Below are 13,870 nucleotides of genomic sequence, written 5' to 3'. Positions count from 1 at the left end.
AATTTTATCTTAATGAAATCCAAGCAGTCATATTAAGCAATTAGGGCACTATTAAATCTTTCTAATATAAGCATAAAAATTACATAAAATTGTCCATAATTGATCAGATTTAATTCCATAGCACCAAAACTTGCTGCTTCAGTTAAAATAGGACATAAAAGGGTAAGTGCCTTTTAAGCACTTCAAAATAATAATGGACATAGAAGGTCACAATCTTGACATAGCAGAAGGAAACATTGCTATAACTGAAACCTTGAACTGTGAAAATACTCCACTTATTCCATTTTATATATTTAAATTCAATCCCTTCCCTATTTAGGTTGCACAGAACTTCTAATATAAAAGTTCTAATACAGAACTTCTAATGTTTTGATATCCTTCCTATCTGTGTTTAAACATTATCATAAAAAAAAAACTACCAGAAAATCAATCTTTTGAAAACTTAATAAAGTACTTTTTTCAGAACAAGACAAAATCAAGAGAAAAATTAGGTCCATTTTCCCGCCAGACAGCTCATTGGGAAGGAAGAGCTCTGACTTGATCATATTTCAGGCATGCTGGCAAACGATGAGGTTGCTGGAGACGTCACAATGTCTCTCTGTGATGGTCTCTCTGTAAAATAGAACCAAGTGCATCTTCTACTTTCCTCCAGCTGGTACAGAAGTTATGTGATACTGACCTCTGTTCTTCCTGACAAGGAAAGAAGAGAAGAAAGAGTTTTCTGTTGTCATTAATCTATACAGTAGGAGCTTTGCAAATATGTGAATTGTAGACATAAGGAATTAATGTGCTTAGTCACTCATTCGTGCCTGACTCTTTGTGACTTCATGGACTGCAGCCCGCCAGGCTCCTCTGTCCATGGAATTCTCTAGGGCAAGAATACTGGAGCAGGTTGCCATTCCCTCCTCCAAGCGGTGTTCCCAATCCAGGGATCAAACCTAGATCTCATTGCAGGCAGATTCTTTATCATCTGAGCCACCAGGGAAGCCCAAGAATACTGGCGTGGGTGGCCTATCCCTTCTCCAGGGGATCTTCTCAACCCAGGGTCTTACAATGTTTTAAAAGCTCATTAAAACTTTCTACAATATGTGCTGATTTATGTGTGTGTGTGTGGCGGGGGGCGGAGTAGGAAATGGCAACTCACTCCAATGTTCTTGCCTAGAAAATCCCATGGACAGAGGAACCAGTCCATGGGACCACAAAGAGCCCACACACTGAGCATACACACACACAGGTATAGATAACATTACTTTTAAATTACAGTAGCAAATTCAGAGATGAATTCATTTTCCCTCATGTGCTCCATCTCATAACCTCTGGGATACAGCACATTTCTATTTCCCTGAATCACCTTCCCCCACCATCCCTTAATTGGCCTCTCTTGATAATTCCACAGGATAAAGAGGGAAATAGTCTCTGGGATTAAGTAACACTGAACAGGTGCAAAATGTACCATTGAAAAGCTAGGGAGACCTCAAAGGTGGAAGCTCCAACTATAAATTAAATGAGAGACACATAGCCTCATCAGTGCCCATCTGTTGGTCAACTGGGGATGCTCTTATCAGAAGAATCTGCAAATGTAACAAGCCTGTTTCAATGCTACCCACAGCATGAAACTTATTTCTATTCTGCATGGTAATAGATTATACAGCTTCAATTTTCAATGGACATGCTCTAACATGTTGGATCTCTCAGGAGGCACAGCAGCAGCATTGACAAGGAGGGGCAGAAGGCTAAGCAGAATCATGCCATATTTAAAATGTTTTGTTCATGATAACTAGCAAACTAAGATTACCAAATAGTATGATTCACCACTTTCAGCTGTCAAAAATAATAACATCTCCTATTAGACCCCCGTTACACAATGACCACCTAAATGTCCAGTTTCTGAAGCATATGTGTGTTCACATATTGATTATAAGATGAAATGTCTAACTTGTAAAATATGGAAAAGAATTATTGCCATATAGTTTTGCTTTTGTGGTGAGAAATAGAGTAAGGAAGAATGTTTCCAGCAGCAAACAACAAATTCAGCACCGCACCATAGGAAATAGTAGTAATACTTGCCGATGTTATGTGGCCTATGCTAGAATGGTCTCTTAGCAGTCACTTAACTAAGCTGGAAACTCATTTCCCCAAGACTGAGTGGTTTCCTGGGACCCAGAACTTGGAGTGGCAACATCAAGCACATCCCAGACAAACAGGGCTAAGTTGATCATCTGCTGGAAACTTTTCACTTGTCATCAGTACCCACTTTGATCTGAAATAGTGTAAAACCATATATCAGCTACCAACAGATTCACTCTCAGCTGGGTCACTCTTCTGGTGGAATTTAAAGGAAGACAAAGTAACAATAGGGCTTCCCAGGTGGCTCAGTGGGTAAAGAATCTGCCTGCAATGCAGGAGACGCAGGAGATGAGGGTTCGATCCTTGGGTTGGGAAGATCCCCTGGAGAAGGGCATGGTGACCCACTCCAATATTTTTGCCAGGAAAATCCCATGGACAGAGGAGCCTGGCAGCCTACAGTCCATAGGGTCGCAAAGAGTCAGACACAACTGAAGCGACTTAGCATGCAAAGTAATAACAGATTTTTCAAGATTACCTAACTATTAGATTTTGGCAAAATAGTTAAAGAATTTCTTCATTTTTTTTTCTAATTTGTACTGATGGTTTGGGCACAGTGATCTAAGAGATAACTAAGAAGATTTGGCAATATGATCTATATATATCAGAGTTAAGTGAAAGTCGCTCAGTCGTGTCTGACTCTTTGCAACCCCATGGACTATATACAGTCCATGGAATTCTCCAGGCCAGAATACTGGAGTGGGTAGCCATTCCCTTCTGCAGGGGATCTTCGTAACCCAGGGATGGAACCCAGGTCTCCCACATTGCAGGCAGATTCTTTATCAGCTGAGCCACCACGGAAGTCTATGCATATCAGACAGAAGTAAAACTGAAAAGGTATTAGGTAGGATTTGGCTAATTTCAACCTAGATTAAATTGTTAATGTTACAAGTTTAGAGTAATTTAAGACCAGATATCATGACCTGAATAGTGTAATGCATATGACTAGGATATTTCAACAAGATTTTCCTTCTGGAGGCCACCAGGCAAGGTGACCAGTTATGAAGAGTGAGTACCCTGAAGGAAGTGAAAATTTCCACTGTCAACCACCCTGGAAACTGGCAGCTCCAGGTCAGAGAATGAAACTGGAGAGGGGAAACGTAAAATGTAAACCACAGACACATCCAGAACGCTCCTGGAGAGAGGCTAGTAATACTGATGAGAAAAACAAATCGATCAGGAACCCAAGCTGAGAGGTGCACTGTGAGGTGTCCTAAGAGAGGATGTGTTCCGAATGGGACTCCATTTAGCACTTTTCCAGGATGTTCATCTGATGTCACTCCCCAGTTCTTTAGTTAAGTAAATCTTGTAAACACCTGCAGGTTGGTCTCAGCTGGGCTATGAAAAGTTAAGAGTTTTTTTTTGAGCATTTTTCCCCCTAATTGCTTCCCTCCTCATGAAATTTTCATGCTGCAGATAGAATATATCTGTTTATGTACTATATGCACTTCTGTGCTTTATATATTAAAAGAGGAAGAGGAGTAAGATGTTCTCAGCCCTCAAGAACCAATTCTCACCCGTGTGGATGCAATATCACCCCCATTGAGGATACATGGAGAAGGGATAATAATTTGAGAGACCCTGCATTCTCAGCCCTGCAGGAGGTGACCTGCGGTGGGGCAAATGGCAACTCAGAGGAGAGATTAGAGGAGGCTGAGACTCCCGAAAACAGCCTGGATTTGCAGAGTATGTAAACCTCCCCAGAAGAAACACTGGAGTCCCTGCAGTTGAACAGAATGCTTGTTCTAAGTCATCAGAATACGGTTATTAACAGAAATGTAATTTTATTTTGTAGGTATAAGCTAGTAAGTCCAGGGAACATTTGGCTTACAAGTGTAAGTCAAACATATTTTGATAAAAATTGATGAAGAAGGTGAAGCTTAAAGCTCTCAGTGATAATGGAACATCATGTATAGTCCCAGTGAAGAGGCATATGTGATGAAATACAACCAGAACCAATAATCGAGATGATTAATGTCTCTGAAAACAAAGGTCAAAGTTGAAATTATTAACCAATAGCGATGCTATAGAGTGTGTCTCAACGGCTAAGGCTGGACTGGTATTCTGGTAAAAGATAACCAGAGACAATAATATAAGACTTGAAATGCACAGCGAAGCCTCCTATGTTATAAACTCTATCCATCTTCAATCTTCGGCACTTTGGACAATATTGCCTGCTCTGCAGAAAGCAGCATGTTGCAGGGTGGGAGGATTTTGATTAGGAGTTCTGAGCTCTGTTTCCAGCTATGATATCCACACTTCTGGTTCTTCACTTGCTGCCCATCAACCCTATAATCTTTAAAGTGCAGAAGCTAAAATAGGTATCTCCCCACCTATAACATAATTTGAAGATATAGAATTATATGCTTTGCTTTCCCATGCCCCAAAGCATCTAATATTTGATGAGTAATCCAACAGTCAGCCATTACGTATTTACTAAGCAGGTCCTTCTTTTCACATTGACTGAACATTGAGACAGGGCTGGATTAACACACTTCATTCAACTGTAGCTCCTTTTCCTACTCACAAATATCTAAAATGTATTGTGTACATAAGTAAAGATAAGACTTTAGAAGCAAGTCGCACAGGGAGAGGTAACGCAATAACAAATTTATCAGATCAGATCAGTCGCTCAGTCGTGTCCGATTCTTTGCGACCCCATGAATCTCAGCACACCAGGCCTCCCTGTCCATCACCAACTCCTGGAGTTCACTCAGACTCACGTCCATCGAGTCAGTGATGCCATCCAGCCATCTCATCCTCTGGCGTCCCCTTCTCCTCCTGCCCCCAATCCCTCCCAGCATCAGAGTCTTTTCCAATGAGTCAACTCTTCGCATGAGGTGGCCAAAGTACTGGAGTTTCAGCTTTAGCATCAGTCCTTCCAAAGAAATCCCAGGGCTGATCTCCTTCAGAATGGACTGGTTGGATCTCCTTGCAGTCCAAGGGACTCTCAAGAGTCTTCTCCAACACCACAATTCAAAAGCATCAATTTTTCGGCACTCAGCCTTCTTCACAGTCCAACTCTCACATCCATACATGACCACAGGAAAAACCATAGCCTTGACTAGACGAACCTTTGTTGGCAAAGTAATGTCTCTGCTTCTGAATATGCTATCTAGGTTGGTCATAACTTTCCTTCCAAGGAGTAAGCGTCTTTTAATTTCATGGCTGCAGTCACCATCTGTAGTAATTTTGGAGCTCAGAAAAATAAAGTCTGACACTGTTTCCACTGTTTCCCCATCTATTTCCCATGAAGTGGTGGGACCAGATGCCATGATCTTCGTTTTCTGAAAGTTGAGCTTTAAGCCAACTTTTTCACTCTCCACTTTCACTTTCATCAAGAGGCTTTTTAGTTCCTCTTCACTTTCTGCCATAAGGGTAGTGTGATCTGCATATCTGAGGTTATTGATATTTCTCCCCACAATCTTGATTCCAGCTTGTGTTTCTTCCAGTCCAGCATTTCTCATGATGTACTCTGCATATAAGTTAAATAAACAGGGTGACAATATACAGCCTTGACAAACTCCATTTCCTATTTGGAACCAGTCTGTTGTTCCATGTCCAGTTCTAACTGTTGCTTCCTTACCTGCATACAAATTTCTCAAGAGGCAGATCAGGTGGTCTGGTATTCCCATCTCTTTCAGAATTTTCCACAGTTTATTGTGATCCACACAGTCAAAGGCTTTGGCATAATCAATAAAGCAGAAATAGATGTTTTTCTGGAACTCTCTTGCTTTTTCCATGATCCAGCGGATGTTGGCAATTTGATCTCTGGTTCCTCTGCCTTTTCTAAAACCAGCTTAAACATCAGGAAGTTCATGGTTCACATATTGCTGAAGCCTGGCTTGGAGAATTTTGAGCATTACTTTACTAGCGTGTGAGATGAGTGCAATTGTGCTGTAGTTTGAGCATTTTTTGACATTGCCTTTCTTTGGGATTGGAATGAAAACTGCCCTTTTCCAGTCCTGTGGCCACTGCTGAGTTTTCCCAATTTGATGGCATATTGAGTGCAGCACTTTCACGGCATCATCTTTTAGGATTTGGAATAGCTCAACTGGAATTCCATCACCTCCACTAGCTTTGTTCGTAGTGATGCTTTCTAAGGCCCACTTGACTTCACATTCCAGGATGTCTGGCTCTAGGTGAGTGATCACACCATCGTGATTATCTGGATTGTGAAGATCTTTTTTGTACAGTTCTTCTGTGTATTCTTGCCACCTCTTCTTAATATCTTCTGCTTCTGTTAGGTCCATACCATTTCTGTCCTTTATCGAGCTCATCTTTGCATGAAATGTTCCTTTGGTATCTCTGATTTTATAGCAGGATGTAAATATGGGATCCTTTACTGAGAGTAGAGTTTGATAAAGAGAAAGGAAAGACCAGAAGATGTAGAACACCTTGACCTAGAGAAAGGACATGTGAGTAAAGGAACAACTAGTCAGGAAGCCAAGGCTGTTTTGCTGTTGATACCCTTGACTTAATGCCCTTGGGTATATCCTGAGAACTCCAATAGTCTAGTGTGACAATGCTTTTGGCTTGAGTTGTATATTAAATATACTTATCTAAAGATAGAGTCAAACCCTTAGCCACCATTCTATTATGGAGGGGAAAATGACAGGAGTTGACTTCAGTTGATTAAAACAGAGCATCAAGTATATGGATGACATAACCTCTAATAAAATGGGATATACCCAAATTAATGAAGTTAATGATACACCTGTTTTATCACTTTAAATTTTTTTCATTCTTTAAAACATAAGTGAAAGTTATGGAGTTAGACTAGGAGAGAGAAGTTAACATTTGAAACCCAAAGTAGCAAATAAATAGAGAAATTATTTTTGACTTGGAGTATTTATTTTTGTATTGGTTGGACTTCCCTAGTGGCTCAGTGGTAAATAACCACCTGCAAATGCAGGAGAGGGGGGTTTGATCCCTGAGTCAGGAAGATTCCCTGGAGAAGGAAATGACAACCCTCTCTAGTATTCCTGCCTGAAAAATCCCATGAACAGAGGAGCCTGGCAGGCTACAGTCCATGGGGTTGTGAAAGAGTCAGACACGACTCAACAGCAATGACAACAATTTTTATTGATTAAAACACCACTGGCCAGACTTGAGTTAAAAAAAAAAAAAATCTGATGTATTTTATTATATTAAGTGAAGTCGCTCAGCCGTGTCCAACTCTTTGTGACCCCATGGACTGTAGTCTACCAAGCTTCTCTGTCCATGGGGTTTTCCAGGCAAGAATACTGGAGTGGGTTTCCATTTCCTTCTCTAGGGGATCTTCCCCACCCAGGGATCGAACCCAGGTCTCTGGCATTGCAGGCAGATGCTTTACCCTCTGAGCTGCCAGAGAAACCCCTTTGTTATATTAAAAAGGCAGCAAAAAGTGTATTAATCCAGCTGTGTATAACTCCACAATGCAGCTGTGAGGAAAATACTTTTTCCTCCTTTTTTCCTATGGACTGCTGATCACCATTGCCGCCCAGCTTCTGTAACTTCCTCCCCCTGTGCACCGTGACCTCCAGCCACACTCCAGAACTGCTTACTGGCCCTCCAGTCCATGGCCTGTGTCCACACAGCTTCTGTGTCTTATCACCTCTGCTACCATTAGTAACCATCTAGTTCCTCCATGGACTACAAGCTCCCCAAGGACAGTGACTATGATTATTCATCTTAGTCTTCCCCAGCACCTGGCACAATATCTGCATAATATATATGCTCAATTAGTGTTAATTGAATGAAAGCAAACTACTTTCATTTTTGGTGGGCTTCTAGTTATGTAAAGCAATGTAACTATAATGAGTACCAGAATCCTAAAAGTAACGTAACAGTGTTTCTCTGTTCAAAATTAAAATCTTTTAGAAATGAAAAAGAAAATGAATGTTTAGTCAAATATGTATTTTCTGATTTATATAAGCACAAGCTATCCTTAGATTACTGTTTCTCATGCCTTCTTTTATATGAATATGTAGAGGAATGAAGCCTCTTGTTACTTTTTATTTGTCCTGTTTGGTTTTAATTAGCATCGTTAACTTTGAACAAAACATGCAAACTTAGGAAACAACTAGATAATGATATTTTTCATTTTTTAATCCCCATATTTGAAAGCCTGTAGATATAGCCGCTTGGTGTCTAAATATTTATCTACAAAATGTCAACAGATAGGAAAAAGTGTAAATAGAAGTGCTAGTGATTTTAATGAGAACTAGCTCTGAAACCTAAGATTAACTGGGTCTCAAGTATTACAAATAAATACTTACTCTTCTGGACCAATACTTATCTGGATCCCACATCAAACACAGCTATGACAAACTTTCTATGACATTTTCCTGAACAATGGGTGAAAAGACCAATATAACAACAAATATTAACTCTATGGTTCCATCTTCCCTTCCTGTGCCCAGGTCTGTATAACTTATCAGCTGTAGTGTCCATGGATAGATTTCATGTGCTATCATGCACTAAAGAACCAGGATATATTTTTGAAGAATTGTTGATATTGCTAGCTAAATTGTTAGACAGGAAAACAAGCTTGGGATGGCAGGTCATTTCACAGATCTCCAGAAGTTCATGTTGAAGTGAAGAATCTGTTAAATTATTTTAGAATCTAGTGCTAATTTATATACGACTCAATCAGTTTCTGAATATTGATCTATGAATGGATTTTTAATAAAGTTGTAATACTCTTTGTTTTAAATGTGTTTATATTTACAACTCCCGTAATTACTTAAGGGGCTTCTCAGGTGGCACTAGTGGTTAAAGAACCTGCCTGCCAATGTAAGACTCAGGCTCGACCCCTGGGTCAGGAAGATCCCCTGGAGAAGGAAATGGCAACCCACTCCAGTATTCTTGCCCGAGAATCCCATGGACAGAGGAGCCTGGCGGGCTACAGTCCATACGGTCACAAAGTCAGACACAACTGAAGTGACTGAGCACGCATGCTCTTTGCAGTGGGATTTTGTAGATTGGTTAGTAAAGTCCCTGGCGTGAAGTAGGCACTTAGAAAACAACTGTTAGCTTTAGAGCAAAATAGGTATCTAAGCATATACAGATACAGCTGATATATCCAATGTACATCTGCATGTTAGATATATGTGCTGGTGAAATGTTGATCATGATTATAAAGTACACATTAAATTATGTGTGTTTAAAAATTGGGAATAACTACTAGAAGAATAGTAATATTCTAAGATGTGCTATGTTCTCAGTCACCAAGTTGCATCTCACTCTTTGTGATTCCATGGACAGAGGAGGCAGGCTACAGTCCATGGGATTTTCAAGACAATAATACTGGATCGGGTTGCCACTACCTGTGTCTCTTGCGTATCCTGCATTGGCAGGCAGATTCTTTACCACTGAGCCAACCTGAAAAGCTCTTAATATTTTAAGATATAACTGTGTGAAAGAAGAGATTTGAAAGATAAGGGTCCTATGTGCAGTAATATACCAATAAATATGAAATAAATTGCTCAATCTACTGGTAAAGTTTAAATGATAAAAACTGGCACAGATAAGTAGAATACCTAATTAAACCATTATCCATTGACTATAATGCAATCAAAATAAAACTATGCCCAACCTTCAAAAGGTACTAATTCCTAATTCCTTTACAGGTGATGTCTACTAAATCTTCAAGGAACATGGAATTCCCAGCTTATACAAACTATTTCAGAGTATAAGAAAATATGGAAAGCAACTAAGTTTATTTCATGATTCACACAAAACACTGGAACCAAATATGATACTGTGAATAGTGGTAGCAAATTACAGCAAACCATAGGACACTCTCATTATGTACAAAAATTGATAGTTTGTCTAGAGACTTACATAATCTATTGTAAAGTATACAAAAAGATGTCATTTTTCGTAGGCACAAACAAAATAGCTAATAATATAACCATCTAGTTTTTAAATCCATGGAAAAATATAGAATGCTACTGAAGGATGTAAAACAACGATTTCATACACAGAAAGATATATTTATGGGTTCATAAACTCAGTATTCGAAGAAGGTAATGGCACCCCACTCCAGTACTGTTGCCTGGAAAATCCCATGGATGGAGGAGCCTGGTGGGCTGCAGTCCATGGGGTCGCTAGGAGTCAAACACGACTGAGCAACTTCCCTTTCACTTTTCACTTTCATGCATTGGAGAAGGAAATGGCAACCCACTCCAGCGTTCTTGCCTGGAGAATCCCAGGGACGGGGGAGCCTGGTGGGCTGCCATCTATGGGGTCGCACAGAGTCGGACACGACTGAAGCGACTTAGCAGCAAATTCAGTATTATGACTATCAATTGTTACCATATTAATTTATCAATTTAATTAATTTCAAATCAAATCCCAATAAAATTTTTCACAGAAGTTGAAAATTTAAAAGTCATGTATAAGGGTAAGTGCAAAATGGTAGCCAAGACAATATTTTTAAAAAAAGATGGATTTTCCCTGTGTGACATTAAAACATATTATACAGTATGCCTCCCTGGTGGCTCAGACGGTAAAACGTCTGCCAGCAATGCAGGAGACCCGCGTTCGATCCCTGGGTCGGGAAAATCCCCTGGAGAAGGAAATAACAACCCACTCCAGTATTCTTGCTGGGAAATTCCATGGGTGGAGGAGCCTGGTAGGCTACAGCCCATGGGGTCGCAAAGAGTCAGACACAATTGAGCGACTTCACTTCACTCACATAGAGTAATCAAAAACGTGTGGAATTAGCTAAGGAACAAATATATCAGTGAAATTAAATAGGTAATACCGAGAATGGCCCAAGTATAGTCGGGAAATTAGGCATTATAGATGTAGCATTTTATACCGGTGGAGAAAAGACAGATTATTCAATAACTGTTTCCCAGCCAATTGTCTAATCATTTTGAAAAATAATTATATTATTCCTTATGGCAATTATAATATTAAATTCTGGATGGATGAAATATGTAAATGTAAAAGACAGCACAATAAACATAATAGAAGAAAGTAAAAATGATTAAGTTTTTGTGCTTGAAATGGGCAAGATCTTGTGACTAGACACCAAAAGTTGATGTTTGATTGTATCAAATGTTAGAACTTCATATTGATAAAATGCATCATTAATAGAAAAAACAAGACATTCAGAGAGAAAATACTTGCAATAATGATAAAGGGTTTTCATCAAGGATATACACAGAATTTCTACAAATCAATAAGAAAAGATGTGCAGTACAATAAGAAATCAGCAAAAGAAACAGTTTACTGGAGTGGGGAGCCTTTCCCTTCTCCAGGGGACCTTCCCAAGCCAGGGATCTAACCCAGGTCCCCCACATTGCAGATGGATTCTTTACCAGCTGAGCCACAAGGGAAGCCCAAGAATACTGGAGTGTGTAGCCTATCTCTTTTCCAGCAGATCTTCCAGACAGGGATCGAACCGGGGTCTTCTGCATTGCAGGCAGATTCTTTACCAAATGAGCTATCAGGGAAGCCCTAATTCAAAGAACAGAAACCCCAAAAGGTCAATGCAGATATAAAGATTTATTCAACCTCACTAGTATTCAGGGAAATAAAAATTCAAACAACATATTCATCTATCAGATTGTCAAATACTTAAACGTTTAATGATATCAAATATTTATGAGGGTGAAAAGAATGCAATACTCTCATAGAGTTTAAAATTTCAAACACTTTTAGCACATTTCCCAGGAACAACTGGACATCTACCCTGAAAAGGTACTATACTTGGGAAAAAGATGTCATGAGTAAAATGTTTGCTACAAAAAGGTAAAATTATCCTATGTATCTCTTAAAATTATCAATACAGATTGGGACCTGTAGATTTCATGGGCACTGATACCATGAAAACTAAAAGTGTACTGGAATACAGTTCCAAATAAAATTTGGAATTGCTACCCAAAGAGGGAGGAGATGCCAGAGAAGCAAATGATAAAGATGTTCACTGCAAATGTCTACCTTTGTAATTAAACATTCATATTTAAAAAGAAAGAAAAATCATGTGTTTGGATTCAAATCGTGTACCTTACTAGTGATGTTTTCTTGGATAAATGCTTGTATTTTGTCCTCTTTAGTAACTTGTACACCATAGAGTCATCTTTAAAGGTTAAATAGGAGCAGATAGGTGGACAGTATGTCCAATCTTGGTATAAAACAGATGTTTAATAACTGTTATGAGATGTTACCTGTTGCCTGCCATGCCTGCTCAGTTGCTCAGCCATGTCTGACTCTTTGCTACCCCATGGACTATAGCCCACTAGGCTCCTCTGTCCATGGGATTTCTCAGGTAGGAATACTGGAGTGGGTAGCCATTCCCTTCTCCAGGGGATCTTCCCAACCCAGGGATCAAAGCCAGGTCTCCTGCATTGCAGGTGGATTCTTCACTGTCTGAGCCATCAAGTGTTACCTATTACTGTCCTAGAAATATGACATAAAGCCAACAACACCCAAAGCCACTGATAATTATAACATTAGTTACAAAGGAGAGAAGGATGAATGACAGATTGTTCCATGATCCGAAGTTAACTTTTGTTTTCTTTGCTTACCACCCACTCCCCGGCCCAGATTCTACCATTTTATGGGGCAATGGTTTTGATGTTGCTGGCCTGTAATAATTTGGAAAAGGCAATGGCACCCCATTCCAGTACTTTTGCCTGGAAAATCCCATGGACGGAGGAGCCTGGTAGGCTGCAGTCCATGGGGTGGCTAAAGTCAGACACGACTGAGCGACTTCACTTTCATTTTTCACTTTCATGCATTGGAGAAGGAAATGGCAACCCACTCCAGTGTTCTTGCCTGGAGAATCCCAGGGACGGGGAGCCTAGTGGGCTGCCATCTATGGGGTCGCACAGAGTCGGACACGACTGAAGCGACTTAGCAGCAACAATAGCAGTAGTAGCCTATAATAATTAGCCTAAAATAAAGTCTTATTTCCCTAAGGCTGTTTATCTCTTCTGAGGAAGACTGGTTGCACTCATGGCTCAAGTAAGGGTCTCCCTACATCCATCATCTTTAGAATGTGGCTTTGAAATTCTTCCCATCAACAGGTAGAGTCTATATCCCTGTTCCTTGAGCATGAGATTATCTTCAGACTTGTTCGGCCAATAGAATGTGGGGGAAGCAACAGCTTACCAGTTCTAAACCTATGTTCTCAAAACATTTATCTCCACTTTCTCAAACCTGGAAGAACCACTATGTTGAACGAGCCTGGGCTAGTCTACTGGACAACGAGGGGCCACGTCAATAAGAGCTGAGGCACCCCAGTTGCTAGCTAGTGGATGCTTGATTTTGTGAGGCAGCCCTACCTAGATCCGGAGAGCTGCTTACCCCACCTGCAGATGACCAGACATGCATGAGTGGGTCCAGCTGAAACTTGAAGAATCACCTAGCTGCCATAGAGGTTTGAACAATAGCAAACAGTTATACTAAACAGTGAGAGCCAGCAATTCACCTTGTCTATAAGATGCAATCTCTTGCTGCTGATCACCAAGCCTCTCAGGATGGTCCTCCTGAGCATCCTTAGAATCCTTCTCTGTGGGCTGGTGTTTTTATGGAACGAGGGGTCCAAATGACACAGGCAAGACAGGCCCCTGATGCCCTCCTGCCTGATGCCCCTACCTTGTCCCTGGTTCAGGAGCTACTAGAAGAAGCCCCTGGCAAGCAGCAAAGGAAGCCATAGGTTCTAGGGCATCCCTTGTGGTAAATACTGGCCTTGTACCAGCATCCAGCTGATGCAAGTTAGCACCCTGGGGAGAATGACTCCACTGCG

The 13,870-nt window shown here is 40.4% G+C and overlaps 1 long non-coding RNA gene across 1 annotated transcript in view; it reads right to left on the bottom strand.

Annotated features, from left to right (window-relative positions):
• Positions 1 to 432: 432 nt before the first annotated feature.
• LOC147374659 (uncharacterized) overlaps positions 433 to 13,870 on the bottom strand; it is a 120,651-nt gene continuing 107,213 nt past the window's right edge. Inside the window, exon 2 of the long non-coding RNA XR_015163009.1 lies at positions 433 to 690. This is a non-coding gene — a long non-coding RNA (uncharacterized LOC147374659). The remainder of the gene's footprint in view (positions 691 to 13,870) is intronic.

The sequence above is a fragment of the Bos grunniens genome, chromosome 4 (assembly GCF_055505025.1).
Source record: "Bos grunniens cultivar Pamir isolate PY7600 chromosome 4, Bosgru_T2T1.0, whole genome shotgun sequence".
NCBI lineage: Eukaryota > Metazoa > Chordata > Mammalia > Artiodactyla > Bovidae > Bos > Bos grunniens.
This window is presented reverse-complemented; position numbering and strand designations above follow the sequence as displayed.